Source organism: Heterodontus francisci, chromosome 27 (assembly GCF_036365525.1).
Source record: "Heterodontus francisci isolate sHetFra1 chromosome 27, sHetFra1.hap1, whole genome shotgun sequence".
In the NCBI taxonomy this organism is placed as follows: domain Eukaryota; kingdom Metazoa; phylum Chordata; class Chondrichthyes; order Heterodontiformes; family Heterodontidae; genus Heterodontus; species Heterodontus francisci.
In genome coordinates this window covers 59,717,586-59,739,409 of record NC_090397.1, presented here as the reverse complement: position 1 = coordinate 59,739,409, position 21,824 = coordinate 59,717,586, and the positions used below count along the sequence as shown (strand labels likewise).

The following is a 21,824-nucleotide window of genomic DNA, read 5'->3' as shown; positions in this document are numbered from 1 at the left end:
CACACACACTGCCCTGTGCTGTCCCCTCTCCCACACACACACTGCCCTGTGCTGTGTCCTCTCTCTCACACACACACTGCCCTCTGCTGTGTCCTCTCACACACACACACACACACACACACACACACACACACACACACACACACACACACACACACACACACACACCCCCCCCCCCCCCCCCCCCCCCTGTGCTGTGTCCTCTCTCTCACACACACACTGCCCTGTGCTGTCCTCTCTCTCACACACACACAGCCCTGTGCTGTCCTCTCTCCCTCTCACACACACACACACACACTGCCCTGTACTGTGTCCTCTCTCTCTCACACACACTGCCCTGTACTGTGTCCTCTCTTTCTCACACACACTGCCCTGTACTGTCCTCACTCACAGCCCCGTCGTTTCCTCTTGTCAATCCCTGTACCCACAGCAGGTGTGGGGAGCCGTGTCTAATTGCAACATAGGAAGCTCAATGCTCAGAATCTGCACAATGGAAAAGCTTTCCCATTTCAATTTCTGAAACACACACAAAGCTGTGAAATTCTCCTCTCTAACCTGAGTAACTGCAGGACAAACTAAGATTTCAATGCAAATTCCTGGGAAGTCTACATCTGCTGATCGGTGCAGACAATTTCACAGTAAATTGGTCACAAGTAGCTGAGCAACGCCATCCCACCCTGACTTGGGGCCTCTGCCATTGTGGTCAGAAATGATATCACTTTTACTCTTCAGGCAGGTGGCAGATAACAGCCATTGAAGCGAGATTTGAAGCTAGCTGATGGCTCTGGTTCTGAAGAGATGACGTGAGCCATCCCGTGTCCAACACTACCTCCATGAATGCGGAGGTGAAATTTCAGGTGTTCTGAAAGTATAGCAGCCCCTGCCCCCACACTTATCCTCCGCGTTGTATTGTGTCTGCTTTCACAGTTTTGAATGCCACGTTCCAACACTGGCATTGTTTTTACTACTTCATTTCCGGTTACACTGAAAGGATAAACATCCCAGGAGACAAGATCAGCAATCTAATTCTCTTTGCTCACATTATTGTAACTCGCATCACTCCCAGTCTGTACTCACGACAGTTTCTTACAATACATTCTCCCCCTAAAGGCACTGGCTTCTGCTCGGACACTCTTCTGTGGATGCCAGCGTCTTGGTCAAATGCAGCATTCTGGTTTCCAGATACCTCCCAAGTCTGACGTTTGTGGGTTCGAGACCCACTCGAGGCAGGAGCACAGAATTTGGGCTGACACACCAGATTACTACTGAAGTGCCATATTTCATTTGAGAAATTAAGTCAAGGCTCTGTCTGTTCGCTCACGGGGACATAAAAAAATCCCATGGCACTGATCAAAGAAAAGCAGGGGAGTTTCCCCAGTGCCTTGGCCAATATTCCTCCCTCAACCAACATCACTAGAATAGATCATCTGGTCATTTATCTCACTGCTGTTTGTGGGAGCTTGCTGTGCACAAATTGGCTGCCTTGTTTCCTACATTACAACGTGACTACACTTCAGAAGTACTTCATTGGCTGTAAAGTTCTTTCGGTAATCCTGAGGTCGTGAAAGGCACTATATAAATGCAAGATCTGTCTTTCACTCTTTCTTAAAGCGTGGCCTACTTCATGCTTAAGCCTAGATAGCGAACCTCAGCTGCCTGTTCAAATCAAAAAGGGAGTGGGGCAAGTCAGATGAGCCAGATCAGATACTCATTCACGCACCCCCTTTCCAGTGGTAGTCAGTAATTAGTCATCAGTCTGAAAAACACAGACTTTCCTCCCCCTCCATGGTCCAAGGACCTCGAGGCTAAGTGCAGTGATCCTACTGCCATTTTAGTGAAATACCAGCTGCCTCAGCACAAGCCAGGATCCAACCCAGGGCCTCCCCAGACCAACAGTTCATATGCATTAAGCCAATGCTGAAGAATGTGGAGCCAACAACAAATTGTATTTATATAGTGCCTTTAACACGCGAGTCACACCAAATATGGGGTGGAAATACAGTTCCGCCCATTTTCAGGCCTGAAACAGGCATCACGCTGGGAGCTTATGCCAGAGGCTGATCCGGAATTGGGCATCGCAGCTCACAGTTTGCACAAGGTTGAAGTTGGGCCAGCTGTCTCCCCGGCAACAGCAGTCAGGTAGGTCCTGGGATGGGGGGCTCGCAAGGGCACAATTGTGGATGCCAATGGTGCTCAGGAATGATGTGGAAATGGGAGAAACACTCCTGTTCCCCACCCCCACCTCCAAGTGAACCGATCACCTTCTCTACTCAGTGCCAACCAATTTCACTGAAAGGCCTTTGAATGGGATGCTAGGCCTCTAATTAACATATTCAAAGGAGACGAATGCTTGCAACTGCCCAGGACCCCCGAAGATAATCTGAAGCCAATATGTGCATATTTCAGGCATCCTCAGGGAACAGGGTTACAGCCCTGTAAAATTAGGCATTTCTTTGCTCCCATTTACCTCCTGGAAGATGAAGACTGAGTTCTAACCTAACATCTTTGTTTGTAGTTGCTTTTAAAGAATATGAACAAATTGTAACAGCTTGTTTTTTCTTCCAATTCTCTCTCAGTATTACTATTTTTCCCTTATTGCTGGGCTGACCCACATCCACTGCAGTAGTGAAATCCCTTTATTAAAACCACACAGTCTCTTATTTTTCTAGAGGGCCTTCACTGTCACTCAGATGCGGGGATAATCCCCAGCTTATTGATAGTCTCTTGCCTTCTCTCACTGGCAGTAACAGAATGCAAGACAAATACCTAGATAGTGGCCCAAATGTTTGTGAGAGGTCTGAATCTTACGGGGAGTATGTAAATCAGAGATTTCCACTGAATGTTAGGCGTACGTCACATATGTAAGACCCCCAGCTATCTATCATATATGTAACACTGTTACTTTTTATGTCAGAGTCATAATGGCACAGAAGGAGGCCATTCAGGCCATCAAGTCCATGCTGGCTCTCTGTGGAGCAATCCAGTCAGTCCCCTTCCCCCGTTCTATCACTGTCGCCCTGAAAGTTTATTTCCCTCAAGTGTCCATCCAATTTCCTTTTGAAATCATTAGTCTACTCTCCTTCCATCACCCTCGTAGGCAGTGAGTTCCAGGTTATGACTACTCATTGCAATAAAAAAAGTTCTTCCCTGCATCTCTTGCCCAAAATCTGAATTGTATGTCCCCTAGTCCTTGTTCCATCAGCTAATGCATTTACACCCTCCTTCCTTACCCTATATGAAATCCTTGCAGTTATCTATGTTGTAATTCTATTCATGGTCACCCCACATTCAACAGACCAGCACCTCACCCATTAGACATTCACTCCCTCCACCACTAGCCCATCATGGCTATGGTTATGTACTATGGATGCACCACAGCAACTCGCCAAGACTTTTCGACAGCACCTCCCAAACCCGTGATCTCTATCTCCACAATTTAAAAAGGACAAGGGCAACAGGTACATGGGAACACCATCAGAATTCTGCTCCACGCCACACACAACCCCGACTTTGGGCATGTGTCAGCGTTCCATTATTGTCACTGGGGCAAAACCCTGGAACTCCTTACCTAACAGCACCGTCACCAAACGGACTGCAGCGGTTCAAGGCAGCAGCCCATCATCACCTTCTAGGGCAATAAATGCTCGCCTTGCCGGCATTGTCCACATCCTGAGAATGAATTTTAAAAGAACACTCCCAACCTGGCATTATCCCTCATCACCTATAAATCCAGTTGCCAGTCATACAGATGCCGAGTTAAGAATATTTCACTCTAACAAGAAATGATGATGCTGTCAGAGATTATGAGGAGAGGACTTTTATTAAATGTCGTTTGAGTAAGTACAGAAACTCCCATAATAAAATATTAATTTATAGTTATTGAGAGGGGGGTTAGCTGAAGAGCTGGTGGTGGAACTGTCTTGTCGCTGCTTGGTGATGAATCACTGACAGGTGTGGAGGAAAGCATCCTGAGCATATGGTTATAAATAACTGGAAGCCAGGGGATCCTGAGGTTTGACTCTCCAAAAGCTACAGTCCCAGAAAATGTTTATTACAGCTCCCCTCCCTATAACCAGTCCCGTCCACTCTCAGCTATCAATCTCTGCATGACTCTGTTTGGAATATCAATAAAAGATAACAGGGAAAAACAGCTTGCATCATCCGCTATCGTTCCCAGTGAGACACTAACTTTGAAAGGAATGTGTTGGCTGCCTTTTCTTGCCAACAAGCAGCAGGAATGACAATTTTGGTAAGAATCCGTGATGGTGATAAGGGTCAGAGTGGACCTCACTTGTCTTCCTGGATTATTGAGGACCCAAATTATTGAGACCCAGCCACAAGTTCTGCTCCAGTTCACCTCAGTGCTGTATAAGGTTACCAACCCTCCAGGATTGTCCTGCAGTTTCCAAGAATTAAAGATTAATCTTAGACACTTCAGCAAAGCAACTCATTAAGAAACATCATAAGGGAATTCAAAAAGAATTCTGTTCTTTTGTCCCCATTTTCTTTGAACACTTGTCTGTGTTATTAAAATATTGAAGATTGGGATTAAAAGGCATTTGATTGGATGGGGCAATTGGAGGTGGAAGATCGTGTGATGAATCCTCCAGGAGTATGTCCAACCAGAGTTGGCAACCTTAGTGATGTGACTGAGGTAACCATTATGGCACCACGACTGGAATACACTGAGCTGAACTGCATGAATGCCACTAAGTGCTTGAAATAGCCCCTCACCATGGCTCGTCCTTTTGCTGGCACCTTGATACAAAGCATCTTTGATTAAGTAGTTCAGAGCATTCATAAGAGACCGGAAACAACAAAAGGGGTAAAACTCCTCTTGCAGCATAAGCGAGAGATTACCCAGTTGTAATAAAAGAGCCACTAAAAGAATCATCTTCTTACAAATCACCATCTTTAAAGTCATGTGTTCCCACGATTCCGCTAGTAATTCGTTGATCGTGAAAAAAACTTTTAATTAATATTGTGCCCCAAATATATGCATTTTCCTCATCACAATCAATAAAGCCTCATAATTCAAAGCAGTCTCGGAAATATTACCAAACGTACACACCCAAACAAAAGATCAAAAGTAGTCCTTGTCCAGTATTTCTTTAGAATTAACATGAAAGTAGGTGGCCCCAATGTGCCATCATGTTAGCTTCCAACAGCAACACTCTTCAAATGGACAATCTCCCATCACAGATGTTCAAAGGAATGGCTTTTTGCTTTCATCATAGCACGAGTTCATGGACATAACCTCCAGATTACATCTAAAAGCAACATGTTTGATGCTGGCCGTGCGATGGCTGTCACATTTCAAAGATATCTCAGCTTGGCTTTTGCAGTTTGAGAAAAGGATGATGAAACAAATTGTAAAGCAAAAGTAAGTTGTACCATTATATCTATTTTACACATTCCCATGTTTTACCTCTTGCCATTTATATCCCATCCACACAGTTACTGCTCCTGTCTTCAGAAGCAGGGTTTGCATTTAGAGAGATCGAGAATCCATGCAGTGGGAGTGCAGGGAAATTAATTTATAGTTCTCTATGAACAGGAAGAAACTTGTTGCATTGGAATTCCATGTAATGGAACAAAATGGGATCCAAAAGTTACATCCCTCACCTGGAGCACAAAGATTCATTTCAAATAAGTTCGAATCCCTTCAATCTTCAATTAATTCTCAAAGACACAAGAGGTAGTTATTATAGTCAACTCCAGATAACGATGTATGTGACCCAATGGACCAAACCCCACTCATTCCCATCATATAGAATTGCTATGAATCAAATACTTTCCCACTCAATCCATTTCATGGAATTACAAAGCATCAAGTACCTTCCCATTCCCTTCTATCATTTACAATCGCAAATCAGTTCCCATTCACTCCCATTATATGGAATCACAAGAAACTGAAGATGATCCCATTTGCTCCCATTAAACAGAATCCCAACACATCAGGTCCCTTATCCTTCACTTCCACAGTGTACAATTAGCTGGCTAAACCCCTTCTGCTCTTCAATTCTTAAATCCGAAACTGAAAATATTTCCCAATTATGTGCCTTTAGAATGCTCAGCACATTGACTGCAATCTATTCCACACCATTCACAGAGCAACACATTTTCAAAGCCTAATCAGTGCTTTGCAAAATATGCTTTTGTATTTTATGGTGTTTGTGCTCAGACTGAAAGCATTGAAAACAGATGATTAAATGGGTTGTACTGTAAGGATTTGCCAATTGATCATTTTTATCTGCAGTTTATAAAAATCTTGAAAATATCTTGTCAAACTCAATTACAAGGTTATCAGGAATCAGCAGCAGCACAGAAAACAAAAGAAAACCGACTACTAACCCTGTCTTGGTGAGAACAGGAAGACAGTTTCTACACCATAATCGCTGATCAAGTCATTGGGTACAATTCCATGGGTACCAGGAGTTGCCCAAGTGGCCATTTGTTAATTGTAAACTAGGCTCCACATGTCAGAGTTTATTCAATAATGGCTCGTGTGGTGGGGGATGGTGGGGGAGGGGTCAGTTTGCTGTGCATGAATTGGCTGCTGAGTTTTCCCACATTACGACAGTGATTACACTCCAAAATTATTTAATTGGATGGAACGCGCTTTGGGATTTCCTGAGGTCACAAAAGGAGCGATATAAATGCAAGTCTTTCAATCTTATGGGTTGAAGGGTTATGGAGAACGGGCAGGAAAGTGGAGTTGAGGCAGAGACGAGATCAGCCATGATCGTATTGAATGGCGAAGCAGGCTCGAGGGGCTGAATTGCCTACTCCTGCTCCTAGTTCTTATGTTTTTTATGTTCTTTACATTGGCTTTGAAAAAGAAATTGATTTAGCAAATTATTAATATTAAAATTAATCAGGAGGTACCAGGTTCCGATCCTAGTCTGTGCTGAGACAGCTGTGGCCAACAGCTGCACCATCAAATGGAACATCTTGTTCCGGCTGTTCAGGTGGACAGTGAAGATGCAGGTTACTGTTGAATAAAACATTGCGACTTCTCCCCGCCAGTACAACACAGCTAAATCCTGTTCTCTTCTCATCCCCCATCCCCCTTTTGCAGCCAGACTTGATGGATAATATGGGAAGCCTGGCTGATTTTCCCTCTTGTACTTAGTGTCTTACACAGAAACATAGAAACTAGGAACAGGAGTAGGCTATTCGGCCCTTCGAGCCTGCTCCGCCATTCAATACGATCATGGCTGATCATCCAAACTCAGTAACCTGTTCCCGCTTTCTCCCCGTATCCCTTGACCCCTTTAGCCCCAAAAACTATATCTAACTCTTTCTTGAATATATTTAATGATTTGGCCTCAACTGCTTTCTGTGGCAGAGAATTCCACAGGTTCACCACTCTCTGGGTGAAGAAATCCCACCTCATCTCAGTCCTAAATGGCTTACCCCTTATCCTTAGATTGTGACCCCTCGTCCTGGACTCCCCTGCCCTCGGGAACATCCTTCCTGCATCTAGTCTGTCCAGTCCTGTTAGAATTTTGTAGGTTTCATCAAGATCGCCTCTCATTCGTCTAAACTCTCGCGAATACAAGCTAATCGACCCAATCTCTCTTCATACATCAGTCCTGCCATCCCAGGAATCAGTCTGGTGAACCTTCGCTGCACTCCTTCCATAGCAAGAACACCCTTCCTCAGATAAGGAGACCAAAACTGCACACAATGCTCCCGATGTGGTCTCACCAAGGCCTTGTATAATTGCAGCAAGACATCCTTGCTCCTGTACTCGAATCCTCTTGCTATGAAGGCCAACATACCATTTGCCTTCTTAACTGCCTGCTGCACCTGCATGCTTACTTTCAGCGACTGGTGCACAAGGACACCCAGGTCTCGCTGCTCAACAATACCCTGCACTCTTCACTGTCCACCTGAACAAGCAGATGTTCCATTTGATGTCAGCCACAGCTGTCTCAGCAAGACCAGGATCTAAACCTGGGACCTCCCGAATAATATTTTTAATAATATTGATAATTTTCTAGATCAATTTCTTTTTCAAAGCCAATGTAAAAATCAAGACTTGCATTTATATAGCACCTTTTGCAACGTCAGGACCATTTGCCTTCTTAACTGCCTGCTGCACCTGCATGCTTACTTTCAGCGACTGGTGCACAAGGACACCCAGGTCTCGCTGCACCTCCCCCTGTCCCAGTCTATTTCCATTCAGATAATAATCTGCCTTTCTGCCCTTGCCACCAAAGTGGAAACCTCACATTTATCCACATTATACTGATCTGCCATGTATTTGCCCACTCACTCAACCTGTCCAAATCACACTGGTGCTTCGCTGCATCCTCCTCACAGCTCCCACTCAGCTTTGTGTCACCTGCAAACTTGGATATATTACATTTAATTCCTTCATCTATATCAATATATATTGTGAATAGCTGGGGTCCTAGCACTGATCCCTGTGGTACCCCACTAGTCACTGCCTGCCACTAGTTGCAGAATTTTCATTTTTCTTTGAAGAGCAGGTGAGTTCTCCCTGGTGTCTTGGCCAATATTTATCCCTCAACCAACATCACTAAAACAGATTGTCTGGTCATTACCATGTTTCTGTTTGTGGGATCACGCTGTGCAAAAATTGGCTGCCATGTTTCCCTGCATTACAATAGTGACAACACTTCAAATGTACTTCATTTGGCTGTAAAGTATTTTGCAATATCCTGAGGTTGTGAAAGGCATTCTATAAATGCAAGTCTAATTTTTTTTGTACTGCAAGATGAATACCCAGTTAGTGGTTGGGGGAGGAGTGTTGGCTAGAAGTCCCGATGTTTTATTCAACAATACCCTGCACTCTTCACTGTCCACCTGAACAAGCAGATGTTCCATTTGATGTCAGCCACAGCTGTCTCAGCAAGACCAGGATCTAAACCTGGGACCTCCCGAATAATATTTTTAATAATATTGATAATTTGCTAGATCAATTTCTTTTTCAAAGCCAATGTAAAAATCAAGACTTGCATTTATATAGCACCTTTTGCAACGTCAGGACATCCCAAAGCGTGTTCCAGCCAATTAAATAATTTTGAGATGTAATCACGGTCGTAATGTGGGAAACGTCAGCAGTCAATTCAAGCACAGCAAGGCCCCACAAACAGCAACATGATAATGACTGGACCAGTACTTTAGGTGTTGGATGAGGGACAATATTGGCCAGGATCCAGAGAGCTCTCCCCTGCTCTTCTTTGAATCGTGCAGTGGGATCTTTTACATCCTTCTGAAAGGGCAGGCGAGGCCGCATTTTAACGTCTCATCTGAAAGATGACACTTCTGACAGTGCTCAAGTCTTTGGAGTGGGAATTAAACCCACGATATTCTTTTACTCAGAGGCGAGTCTCTTACTCACTGGCCCACAGCTGGCACTGGATAGGTTCATTTTTACAAGGGGAGGCTCAAAGCACAGAGCTTCGCTTGACAGAAGCATCGGTCAGGAAATCGGGCGCTGAGGGAGGCTTTTCATCACTTCTGATTCTCACATGATCAAAATGAAATCCAATCAATTTCCTTTTAATAAACAGGAGCACTGTACATCAGGTGCAAAGTTGCAAAATGTACCCTTCCATACATTCTTGGTATTGCTATTAAATGTGTAAACAAAAAAAAAGAGCTGAAATAGGATTTTGTCTCAGTATGAAATTAATTCTGACCAGAAGGAATGAGGCATTCATTGCTAGAAAGTAGAGGGAGAGTTGGAACCCATTACTTGTCCTGGGATGAGTAATGATCTTGGAAATTAATGGAAAGTGAAGGTAAACAGCTGATTCAGCAAAATATCTGCAGCTTCTTTTGGAGACTTCTAATTCCTTGCACCCATCCCTGTGCAGCGGAGAGGGTTGCCAACTCTAGTTGGATGTATTCCTGGAGGTTTCCTTACATGACCTCACACCCTGGTCAAACAGCCTGCTTTGACCTCCATCTCCAAGATTTTTAGAACCAATAAACAAAGCTGTTCAAAGAAATTGAAAATAAAACATACACATTCTTTTCTTAATGCCCCGACGATTTTTCTCCCAGGTTTCTCACAGTAGTGTGCGGGAGCTTAATCTTTAATTCCATGGAGACTCCAGGGTAATGCTGGAGGGTTGGCAACCCTAGGTGCGGGGCTGGAACCTGTGTTGGAATGTCTTGTATTTTGTGCCTTGGTCACAAGTTGCTTTAATAAAAGCAAAATACTGCAGATGCTGGAAATCTGAAATAAAAACAAGAAATGCTAGAAATACTCAGCAGGTCTGGCAGCATCTGTGGAGAGAGAAGCAGATTTAATGTTTCAGGTCAGTTCTGACGAAGGGTCACGGACCTGAAACATTAACTCTGCTTCTCTCTCCACAGATGCTGCCAGACCTGCTGAGTATTTCCAGCATTTCTTGTTTTTATCACAAGTTACTTTATTGCTTTATACCAAATTGAATCTAAAGTGAAATGTTTCCTGGTTCACTCTGGTAGGAAAGGTGGATAGAAAGGTAGGCGGAGACACAATCTGACTCTAAAAACAGAAAGTGCTACAAAAGGACTTCAGCTCTTGACACAGGATCAATGATATGTGAGGAGAGGGGAAACTGAATAATAGAATCGTACAGCACAGGACATGGCGATTCAGTCCATCGTGGCGGTGCTGGCTCTTTGAATGAGCTATCCAATTAGTACCAGTCCCCTGCTCTTTCCCCAAAGCCCTGCAAATGTTTCTGTTCCTGGTGTATGCATATTCAGTTCCCTTTTGAAAGTTACTTCTGTATCTGCTTCCACCTCCTTTTCAGGCGGTGAATTCCAGATCATCCTAACTCACAGCATGTAAAAAACATTTCTCCTCCTCTCCTCTGATTCTTTTACCAATTGCCTTACATCTGTGTCTTCTGGTTACCGACCCTCTTGCCAATAGAAACAGTTTCGCCCCAGGTACTCTCTCCAAACCCCTCATAATTTTGAACACCTCTACTAAATCTCCCCTTAACCTTCTCTGCTCTGAGAACAATCCCAGCTTCTCCATTCTCTCCATATCATGGAAGGAAATCACCGCAGGATATTGACAAGTTGTTGGAGTTGATGCAAGCCAGTTATACTTCAGGGTTTTTGACTGTCTTCTACTCAAACTGCAATGTAATTTAGGCACGAGAAGGATATAGAGGCACTGGAGAAGATGCAAGGAGGATTTACAAGGATAACACCGAGAGGTTATACCCAACAGGAAATACTGAAGCTCTTTGCTTGAGAAAAGAGAAGGCTGAGGGGCTACCTGATAAATATCTTTAAAATTATGGAAGTGCTTAATAGAGTAGCTAGAGAGAAGATGCTTCCACTTGTAAGGGAGAGTCTAGCCAGAAATATAAGATAGTCAGTAATAAATCTAATAAAGAAACTTCTTTACCCAGAGAGTAGTTACAATGTAGAACTCGATACCACATGGAGTAGTTGAGGCAAACAACAGATACGTTTATGGGGAAGCTAGATGAGAGAAATAGTGGAAGGTTATGTTGATAGGGTTAGATGAAGAGGGGTGGGAGAAGGCAGGTGTGAAGCACAAACACCAGCATGGACCAGTTGGGCCAAATGGCCTGATCATTCTATGTAATTCAATGTAAATTACCTGAAGTGTAACAGGATCAAGAGGTGGTCTCACATTTCTTTGACTTCAATGCACAGTAGCATAAGTGCGACTGTTATCAAGTTTCCAGGCATTCCATTGAATCTTCACTTTGAATCTTCAGTGTTAACAAGACAGTCAAGCTCCTTGCTACAATTAAAATTTAACTGGTATTCAGGTGCCAGTGACAAGAATTCTGGACACGCTCAATGGCACAGTTGAGCAAATCTCCATTTTCCTTGGTCATCAGGTAAGGCATAGCCAACAATATAACTTGGGTCCACAGCCAGCCCTGTCATTCCAATTAGGTACTGATCTCAAAACAGTAATGTATGACACAATAACACCCCCCCCCCCCCTCCACTTTATTCAAGGCCTTTCTAGATTGTAGGGGTAAAGAAAGATTTTATGTTCACTAATTTTACCAGGGAAATGAAGCAGTCATGAGTTGGGCAAAGTTCTGAACTGATACTTGCCCAATTCACGGAGAAGCCTGATAACAAGGAGACAAACAGAGACTTTCTTTCTCAGTTTGGTCTGAATTTGAACTCTAGTCTCAATGACGAAAGGCCTATGGGCAACTTGGTCTCTCCAATGGCTGTGAAGAAGCTGTAGATCATTATCTCAAGCCAACTCTTGTAATGACATAGTAGGCTCATTCATGGCCTTCCTCACAGCTGCTCCACAGTATGTATCCATGTGTATTAGCAATCGTTCACTGCCTTGATTGGGTTCCCCAACTCTAAAAACATTCAGTAAGTGAGGCCCATAGTGCAGAACACTAGGACTTTTGATTAGTAAATAAGGAGAAACTGTTTCTATTGGCAGGAGGGTCAGTAACCAAGAGAGAGAGATTGAACATAATTGGCAAAAGAACCAGACGGAGGGATAAGGAACATTTCCTTTTAATGCAGCGATGTGTTTATGATCTGGAATGCACTGCCGGAGAGGATGGTAAAAGTAGATTCAATAGTAATTTTCAAGAAGGGAATTGGATAAATACATGAAGGGGAAAAATTTGCAAGTCTATGGGGAAAGAGTGGGAAAGTGGGACTAATTGATGACTGTTTCAAAGCGCCGGCATATGCACAATGGATAGAACAGCCTCCTTCTTTGCTGTATCATTCTATGACACCAAGGATGAAGAGAAAAGATAAATGATGAAACTGTAGTTATGTACCTCAAGCTTGGGTTATAAAATGCTGCAGACTGTTGGGTGAAACCTTACCTTGATGGATAAAACATTGCCACACCAAGATAGATGAAAAGAAATAAAGCTTACAGGTATGAAATATGTCCTTTTTGTCATGTGTTTAAGGAGCAAACAGATCACAAAGGCACAGTTTCATTTGTCAGCCATAGCTCAGTGGGTAGTACTCCAGCCTCGGAGACAGAAAATCACAGGGTCCAGCTCCACTCCAGGAGGTTTGAGTGCATAATCCAGGCCGACAGACCTCTGCAATGTCAGTGATGCCATCTTTCAGAGGAGACATTAAACCAAGGCCTTTCAGGTCGATGTAAAAGATGCCATGGCACTATTTCACAGAATAACAGGGGAGTTCTCCCCAGTGTTAATCCCTAAACCAACTTTGCCGTGCATAAACTGGTGACCATGTTTCCGACATTACAACAGCGAATATACTTCAAAAGTACTTAATTGGCTATAAAGCACTTGGGGATGTCCTGAGGTTATGAAAGGTGCTAAACAAATGCCTTTTTCCTAAAGGTTCATCTGTCTGGGGATATGGTGCACAATTAAAAAGTAGCTGCCTTCTACTTGCCAGAATTTAAGCAGCTTGCTACGATCACCACTGCATTTTAAAGTAGATTGCTTTCAGTTTCTGCCTTTTCCATCGCAGGCCTCATTAATGGGATCGCTTGCCCCTAATGTCCGTACAAATACTTGGTCCACTGAACAGCAGAGAGAGCAGTATTGATGTATTTGTTTGCTGCAGCATAATTAACTGCCAGGATGACTTTATCAGTACAAATCATCAATCCCTTTTCTATTATTAGACAAAAGTTGAATGTTTATTGATTCGGTTCCTCTGTATTTCTTCTGAGTTCACAATAGTTTGAGTATATTAAATAAATAAATAAAAACACCGGCTTGGAAGAGAATTAAATTTTTCTGGCTGTGTGGTTGCTCCTGATCTTGCTCTTTTCCCCCCCAATCGCACTGTACCACCACCCCACCCCCTACAAAGGAGTTTACATCATGGTTTACTTCACATTTTATTCCAATTTATTTCAGGGCGAGTCACTAAATTCAAGAAAATGTAGGTTTGTAAAATGAAACAGGGTTACTGCCTTGCCAAAAACTGATCCAGAACTCTGCGGGCTGTATCCTAATCCACACCAAAACTGCACATGGTCCCTTGTTGTCGACCAGCATAATAATTTCAAAAATCATCATCTTCATCTCCATAACACCCTGTGTGGCCTTGCTCTGTCCAACTGGCATTCACCAGCCTTGGACCCTCAACGCACACCCTCTGCTCACTTGACTCTTGCCCGAGCATTAAATAAGCTCTGGTGCTTCACAGACTGCGGGCTGGATTTTGTGCTGGAGGCAGATCTCCTGGCGCCGGGCCAAAAAGGTAGGGGAACCCCACTTCTGTCCTTTCGAGCAGCACACCCCCAACCCCGAAGCGATCCTCCAGTCTTTTTAAATCAAAGCTTCAAGAGCTGGGATGCCTGTCCCTTTGAAGGCGGGGATCCCATCTCCAAGAGCTGCCAGCCAATCAGAGGGCTGGCAGCTCAGCAATATCAGCAGCACCACCGGAAGCAGTGGCCACTGCTGGTACTGCAGAGGCCTCGGACCCAGGCCCAGCGCTGGAGACCCGAACCAGAGGTAGGTGAGGCAGGGTTGCTGGGCCAGTCTGGAAGCCCCTGGTTAGGGGGGCTGGGGTGTGATTGTGCAGTCCGGGGAGGGATGGTTCCCAGGGGGGTAAAGTTGTTGCCAGTGGGAGTCCTCCATGGGCCACATATTGTCCACAAAGGAGGAATCCATCACCTCCCCTCAAAAGCCCGCAGGGAGGTCGTTTCATGTTGCAAGATGTCCTCCCCGTATGGCGGAAGCACACACACCACCCCACCACCACCCACCCACCCCCCCCACCCCCCATCTGGTAAGATCCCAACGGCAGCAGGAGGAGGCCCTTAATTGGCTGTTAATAGGCCACTGAAGAGCCTCAACTGACCTCTGGGCAGGAAGGCTGTCGTCAGCCTATCCCACGCCTGGGAGGATTGCTTGGCGACAGACCCTCCGACCGTCCCCACCACTTGTCATGATAGTCCGTGCCTCCACCACCAGCCCCCCACCCCCCACCGCCTCAGAGGGCCTCACAAAATCCTGGCCTGCACCTGGGAGAGGAGTGGTCTGAGCCTCGGACAAGCCTTCTGCATAAGTAACCAACAACGCTGGGGCGTGCTCCAGTCTCTCACACACACACAGACACACACACACACACACAATAAAAGCATCACAAAATACGGAAAAAATTAAAAGATTGTCAAAGAAATCTGCCAATGAATAATGTATTCTGTTTGCTGAGACATCAGGAAGTTCCCACTGTAACCAATATGATCCTTTTAAACAGGATTAAGAAACTAGTCAAAAATCCCAATGGAACAACACAAATGAGGTTATGTGCAGGTTTGTGGTTGGATTTTGTCAAATCTGTACTTTTAATAAATTTTATAGGATAGGATATTAATGGATTGTGAAACTGTTGGACATAGGCTCATAAAAAAATACTGCTCCATTAATCACAAGCACCAAACTTATCTGACACTTCCTGGCTCAGCTCGACTTGGCGTTTTCAGCAATTTCCACACACATTTATTTAGGGAAAAGTTCAAGTACAGTCTCTACCTTTTAATGGCTCTGTATCATCCTGCCAAATAAAAATCTACAAATCCCAGTCTTGAAAGTTCCAACTGGTCCCAGTAGGGGTGACAGGACACAGGGGTGACAGGACACAGGGGTGGGGACGATGGCAGGGAGGAGGAAGAGAGTCCGCACTGACCAATTGGTCTATCCCAGTGTTTTTGCTCCACACGAGCTTCCTCCCAGGCCTCTTCATCTAAACTTACTGCATATCCTTCCTATTCCTTTCTCCCTTGTGCATTTAGCTACCTTCCCCTTAAATGTTTCTATGCTATTCTCTTCAACTACTCCCTGTGTTAGCAAGTTCCACATTCTAACCACTCCCTGGGTAAAGAAAGTTCTCCCGAATTCTTTATTGGATTTATTATTGACTCTCATATATATGGCCACTATTTTTATTAGGAAGTCAAGGGACCACCCATTTGTTGTATTCAGCTCTTCTCACAAGCATCTTTTACACCAAGGCAGTAGGTCATGAAATGTCATAGCTTGCTTTGCTCCTTTGGTAAGTGAGATATGAATCATTTTGGTTTTTATTTTACTGGAATTGTGTAGATCAGCTGAGGCACCTAGAGCATTACCCTGTCAACGCATCAAAAAATACAGCCTCACACCACATCTCCCCCTCCCCCATCTTTGGCTGCTGTTATGGGTCATAAGTGAATGAGCATCCAGTAATTACTGGATGGTGGTGGGGGCAGGGTGGAGCATGAGCCCATCCCAAGTTCAACATCCAGCTTCTACACCTGCGCTCAAGATGAAAACCTAAAAGGGCCATCAGCTTTTGCAGCAAAAATGATTTGATATGCAGAAGCGTTGCAAGCTGGGATCTTTCATTGCCAGCAGTTAGCCCTCAATTCAGAAAATCACTGAAACTGGTTTAAATTGCTCATTTATCTCATTTCTATTTGCTAGAGCTTTCTGTGCACTGATTTTGCCTGCACCTTAACAGTGGCAACACTTTAAAAATGTACTTCACTGGCTGTCTTGAAGAAGTTTTGTTTGTTTGTGGGACATTTGGCAAGGCCATTGAACAATGGTTAAGGTGGGAACATGAATCTAATTGGAGATCACCCTCAAAACATTAAAAATCCCAAAATCAAAAGCAAAAAGGAAAATAAACTGCAAATGCTGGCAATCTGTAAAGGTGCAGCATAGACTCAGTACCCTGGGGCAGAGAAAGGCAAGGGGCAACCTGATAACAGTCTTCAAAACTACGAAGGTTATGGCATGATAAATAGTGTTGGGTTATCCACTGATCAGAGATGAGAGGCAAATCAGAGAAAGAATGAAAGAGGAGATTTAAAAAAAAGTCTTCATACAGAAATTGGTTAGTGTGTGGAATCCTCCGCCACAGACAGATACTGAAGCACAGCTCATAAATTATTCTGAAAGGGAATTAGATGGCTGCTTTGAAAACAGAAATATTAAAGGGTTTGGGGAGCGAGATTAGAATAGGTGCCCATGTGGAGAAAACATCAGGACAGACATAATGGGTCAAATGAGGCAACATATGATTCCAAGAAGAAAATGATAATTAAAACACACCATGTGCAAGATTAGACTATGACAGCATGCTACTGCACCTGACAATGGAGCGAATCTGAACAAGTTCATCCTATAGTCCTGCAATGAAAGCAAATACTATACAGTCAGGGGTAACTGGCTGGCAACCAGGAATGGCAATGACAACCAATTTTTATCCCCCACCCCACTAGCTCCCCACCCCAAGACCACTCTAGCCAAATATAGTGTACTCTGGCTGACATCAGCTAACTCAGCAGACTGAGATCAAACCTGCACTCACCCTTGGGTAACCAGTCTGAAGGAGCCAAAATTCAAAGGGTCCTCCCTTGTGACCTGATCAACTGGAAAACACAAGGCAAACTACAATACAAGTACGATTGGCAATTTGGTTTCCTAGAAAACTGGGATTGAAGCCTGGGGCTGAGTCCATGCTGTCAAATAGTTTGTTTTGTATCAAAGCTTTTCCTCAGCACTTTTCTAGTGAGGGCACAGACCCCATTGTTACGCATTAAATGTTATTTGTAACTTCACAACTGTATTAATCTTCTCCCCAACCTCCAAACAAACATGTCTGCATCCACAAGATGCACCTATAATCCTGGCACATGTCCATTCCTCGCACAGAGCTGCTGATGGGTTTTCTTGATTGGATAAGGGTATCGAGGTCGTGGATTGAAGGCAGTTAAATGGAGTTGAGGTTCAGTTCATCCATGATCTGATTGAATGATGGAACAGGCTTGAGGGGCTGAATGGCCAAATCCTGTTTCTGTGTTTCTATGAGTCCTTGCAGCACAGAAACTAATTGACAGTATGAATGGAGCTGAGGGAAGAGTTCCAGTGCCTGCAGCATGATTGACAGCATGATCCCCCCCCCCGCCCCCACCCCACAGTTAAATGTCAATTCTGGTTTGCAAAGGGTGAAGCTCCAAATAGCTCTGCTATCCCAGCATGCACTTGGGCATAAGAGCCACCAATTTTTTTTACAGTTAAAAAAAACAATATCTTTTGTTCCAAAATAGATCCACATAGTGAGAAAAGTGATTAAATATTCAGTTGACTTTAATGAAAGGACTTTCATTAAGGTTCCTGTTGACATCAATGGTTCCACATAAATATTTTAGTCAAAACTTGTTCTCATCATCAACCAAGTGACCTTAACCCTCGGTGCCAAAGTTGGAGGTATGTGACGGGGGTCAGGTGTCAAGTTGCCTTCCATGTTTTGTCCCTCCCAGTTGAGCAGCAACTTGGCTTTGCTTAGCTACCCACCATCGCTGGGCAGCTACACCAACTTCCAACCTAATAAATCTTATTTCTCTTTCTTTCTCCACCCTCCATACACATGCTCACAATCAATCAGTCTTTCAATTTCTCGTTCTCATTCCCTTATCACTTTTTCACTGACTTTATACATCTCTCTCACTGCTTCCTCCAGTTTTATATGTTTGAGTTTGGCAATGTGACTATACCTGTCTCTTTTGCACTCTCTCTCTTTAAAGATACTTTTACTCCCTTACTATCTCGTTCATTGTATATCGATATTCGTCCTTTGCTATTGTCTGTCTCTGACATTCCAGCTTGGGCTCAATTTGAAGGTGCATAACAGGACATGATGATACACAGGCATCACTTTCAATATTTAACAGCTAGATTACTACAGTAATAACCCACTGCAGCAGTGAAACAAGTGTGCATTAGTATCATTATCAGAGGTATCCATTATTCCAATAATCCAACACACAACAGGACAATCAAACATGGAGTTCCCCTTCCCCTCATATGGGTCAACCAGCCACTTGTGGAATGACATGAAATTTACTGCACAGAAGCAGGCCATTCAGCCCAACTGGTCTGTGCCAGTGTTCACGTTCCATACGAGCTTCCTCCCACCCTACTTCAGTTAACCCCATCAGCATATCCTTCTATTCCTTTTTCCCTCATGTACATCTCCAGCTTCTCCTTAAATGCATCAATGCTATTCACCTTAATTAAACCTTGTGGTAGCAAGTTCCACATTCTAATCACTCTCTGAGTAAAGAAATTTCTCAAATTCCTTGCTGGATTTATTACTGATATAGTTATGGTCCCTAGACTTGGACTCCTCGACAAGTGAAAACACCTTCTGTACATCGAGCCTATCAAACCCCTTCATCATTTTCAAGACCCGTCATTCCTCAGCTTTCTCTTACCTGGAGCGAAGAGCCCCAAGCTGGACTGTCACCCCTGATGAGTATAACATCACAGTTCTCGTATCACTCCTGCAGTGACAGGCTGAAGGATCAACTGATCACAAGTGACCCAGACACTGCAGGGGTCACTGCCTAACCAGCGGAGCAGTAGACAACCTGTGGAAACTTGACCCAGGGCTCCGGGCTGGTAGTGTTATTTACTGTTTAATTACACTGGTGACCCCTGGGTTGAAACAGCACTTTTCAATTAAACAAAGTGTCACATATTTTACCACAACTGTCTGCGCCCTGTCAGGCAGGAGCCAGATAAAGACAAAGGAAGGAGTAAAGCGAGTGAGAGAGAGAGAAAAAGGGAACGATGATTTAACATGTCTAAATGATTAATGGAAGCTTACAGAGTTAGTAATAAATATGTATACTGCACTGCTTTTTGATTGGATCACTGCTAAAAATATGCCAGATATTAGCAGCCAAGTCAAGTGCTAGAATGTGTCATTTTCCTTGCAGCTGCAATGTGTGTATGGATACCCCAATCCATTCACCCTCACACATGTTGAGATAAATGTTGGATTAAAGGTGCAGTGTGCCCTTTTTTTTTAGAAGCTTATTTTAAGTAGCATTGGAATGTGCTCCATATATTTTAAATATAAGAGAATTGCAGTCAAGTCTCAGCCGTGGACAATTCATCTGTTTTACAACTCATTCAAAGCTTCAGCCTTGGCTCAGTTGGTAACACTGAGTCAGAAGGCTTAAGAACCATTCCAGGAATTTGAGCCCATAATCTAGGCTGACACCTCAATACAATACTAAGGGAGTGCTCCACTGTCAGACACAATGCTCCCTTTAAAATTTAGCTGCTGTGCACGGCCCTTTAAATTTTGTGTGGTCACACAAGTGCATTATGTATCACAGCACAAGGCCTGCAAGGTACCTTCCAGGCCACTGCACAGCTGCTCAGCTTGGCAGGAACTTTGACGGCGATGCCTTCTTTCAAATAGGACGTAAAACTGAGGTCACATTTTCCTCTCAGGTGGACGTAAAAAAAAAATCCCACAGCGCTCTTTGGAAAGGAGGGTGTTCTCCCCAGGTGATGGCCAACATTTATCCCTCAACCAACATCCCTTTAAACCAAACAATGGGTCATGCATCTCATTTGCAGTTAGTGGGACCTTGCTGTGAACAAATTGGCTGCCACGTTTGCCTATGTGAAATCAGTGACAACACAGGGCCATCCCGAGGCTGTAAAAGGCACCAGGTAATTAAAGTTTTTTTTAAACTTGTGTTACAGCCAGCAGAAAGTACAAAATGGAGTGAGTGTCAGTGCTGCAGCAGATTGAAAAGAGCAGTAGAAAAGAGGAGGAGATCAAGAAGTCGAGGTTGATTATAGGAGGAAGAAAAGTTCCACAGCTTTGTGGCAATGAGGAAGAATGAATTAGAATAGGAGATGGTGCACTGAGTCTTGCTTAGAGGAGAGTGAGGGTGCAGGGAGAAGGAAGATAGTGTAGGTAAGCAGATCCAGTTTCAGGAGGTAGAAGGCAGACAAGCAGATGTAAAAACCTAACTGAATTTCATTTCTTTTTGGAGGAAGCTTCACTGCATATTATTTGCCAGCTTTCTTAATTATAATTCAATGTGTGCTTTGCTATTTCAGCAGATCAATGGGATGCAGTGTGTTGTGCCTGAATATGCGCTGATTAAACTATCTGGGCGAACATAATTAGCTTCACTCATTGAATATCAAAAGGCCCAGAGACCACCTGCATGGCTGAACACAACAAGATCAATAGTAACGACACCTGAATGGATTTTCTTTTGTGATGGAGGGTGGGGGAGTGGGGGAATTAAAAATTATTTAAAGAATGGGAACACATAATACTGCACCTTGTTTGCAAAATATAACCGTGCTGTGTGCCTCTAAGATTGCTGAACTCAGAAACAATACCTTTGATCCTTTTCTTTTTTGTCTGCAGATTTTGTTGTTGAACTTTCTCAATGACAGATCACAGCTCTGTTTTTTTTTTAGTTCAGTTTAGAGATACAGCACTGAAACAGGCCCTTCAGCCCACCGAGTCTGTGCCGACCATCAACCACCCATTTATACTAATCCTACACTAATTCCATATTCCCACCACATCCCTACCTGTCCCTATATTCCCCTACCACCTACCTATACTCGGGGCAATTTATAATGGCCAATTTACCTATCAACCTGCAAGTCTTTGGCATGTGGGAGGAAACCGGAGCACCCGGAGGAAACCCACGCAGACACAGGGAGAACTTGCAAACTCCACACAGGCAGTACCCAGAATTGAACCTGGGTCGCTGGAGCTGTGAGGCTGCGGTGCTAACCACTGTTATTATTCATTTTTGGGACATGGGCATCACTGGCAAGGCTGGTATTTATTGCCTATCCCTAGTTGCCCTCAGAAAGATGGTGATGCACCCTCTGCTTGAAGAGCTGCAGTGCACATGAAACTGCTGCCTCAGTGCCATGAGGTAGCAAGTTCCAGAAATTTGACCCAGTGGTAAATGAAGGAACGGTCAATATGTGTCCAATTCAGGGTGGAATGTGCAAATTGGAGGGGAACATAGAGGTAGGTGATGATGTTCT

General features: G+C 43.9%; 1 protein-coding gene across 6 annotated transcripts in view; it reads right to left on the bottom strand.

Annotated features, from left to right (window-relative positions):
* plxna4 (plexin A4) overlaps positions 1 to 21,824 on the bottom strand; it is a 597,697-nt gene that overhangs the window by 446,264 nt on the left and 129,609 nt on the right. The window lies entirely within an intron of this gene.